This window comes from Carlito syrichta, unplaced genomic scaffold, assembly GCF_000164805.1.
Source record: "Carlito syrichta isolate Samal-C Ts95f unplaced genomic scaffold, Tarsius_syrichta-2.0.1 Scaffold301915, whole genome shotgun sequence".
Lineage (NCBI taxonomy): Eukaryota > Metazoa > Chordata > Mammalia > Primates > Tarsiidae > Carlito > Carlito syrichta.
In genome coordinates, this window is record NW_007246011.1 from 26,626 (window position 1) to 27,876 (window position 1,251).

Here is a 1,251-nt window from a genome sequence, read left to right on the forward strand (position 1 = left end):
TATATATATATATATATATATACATATATATATATATATATATATATATACTTGTGATTCTGTATGTGTGTGTTCATTTTTGTAGGTGTGCTGTGTCCTCTTTTGCTTCTGTGTTTGTGATTTTGTGAGGTGTATGGTCTTCCTTTTGCTTCTTTTTTCTTCTGTGCATAGCACCTTTTTAATCACCTCCCATAGAGCTGGTCTGGATGCAGCATAGTGTCATGAGAATTGGATGTTTGGAGAAGATTTTAATTCTCCCTCACTGATGAGGCTTAGTTTGGCTGGGTAGAAAATTCTTGGATTAAATTGATCATCTTTGAGAACAATAAAGATTGAGGTCCAATGCCTTCTAACCTGTAATGTTTCTGGAGATAAGTCTGGAGTGATTGTGATTGATCTTTCCAGATATGTAGACTGCCTTTTTTCTCTTGCTGCCTTTAGAATTTTTTTCTTTTATACCTTCTTTTTTTTTTTTTTTTGAGTTGGAGTCTCACACTGTCGCCCAGACTGGAGTGCAGTGGCTGCTCCCGGCCACCGCAGCCTCGCCTGCTGGGCTCCGGGGATCCTTCCGCCTCAGCCTTCCAAGTAGCCGGAATTACAGGCATGCGCTACCATGCCCAGCTGATTTTTTGATTTATTATAGAGATGAGATCTCGCTGCTCAGGTGGGTCTCGAACCCACAGGCTCAGGCAATCCACTCACCTCAGCCTCCCAAAGACGCTGGATTACAGGCTGAGCCACCGAGCCCGGCTATACCATCTTTGTGTAGGTGAATTGCTATGTGTCTAGGAGTTGGTCTTCTCATAAGTTGTCTTGCATAGGCTTCTAAATCTCTTGTGCTTGTGTAGTCATGTCTCTGGTCAGATGAGGAACGTTTTCTTGAATGACTTCATGGTGATTTCCAAGGTGATTTCCATTTCTCTTTCTACTTCATGTATACCAATCAGACATAGGTTTATCTTCTTGATAAAAATGCACATTTCTTGGAGAGTTTCTTCTTTATGCTTAAGTTTTTTTCTATATTTTTCATAGCTTGAGTTAATTGCATATTTTGTTCTTTAAGCTTGAGATTCTTCTGCTTGATCAATTCTACTATCTACGCTTGTCAGTTTGTTATGTAATTCTTGAAGAGAGTTCTATATTTCTGTTATTTCTAAATACTCTTTCTTGAGACTGTTCAACTCCATTGAAATTTTATTTAATTTTAGAGTTTGCATTTCTTTCTTTTTTTTTTTTTTGAGTTGAAATCTC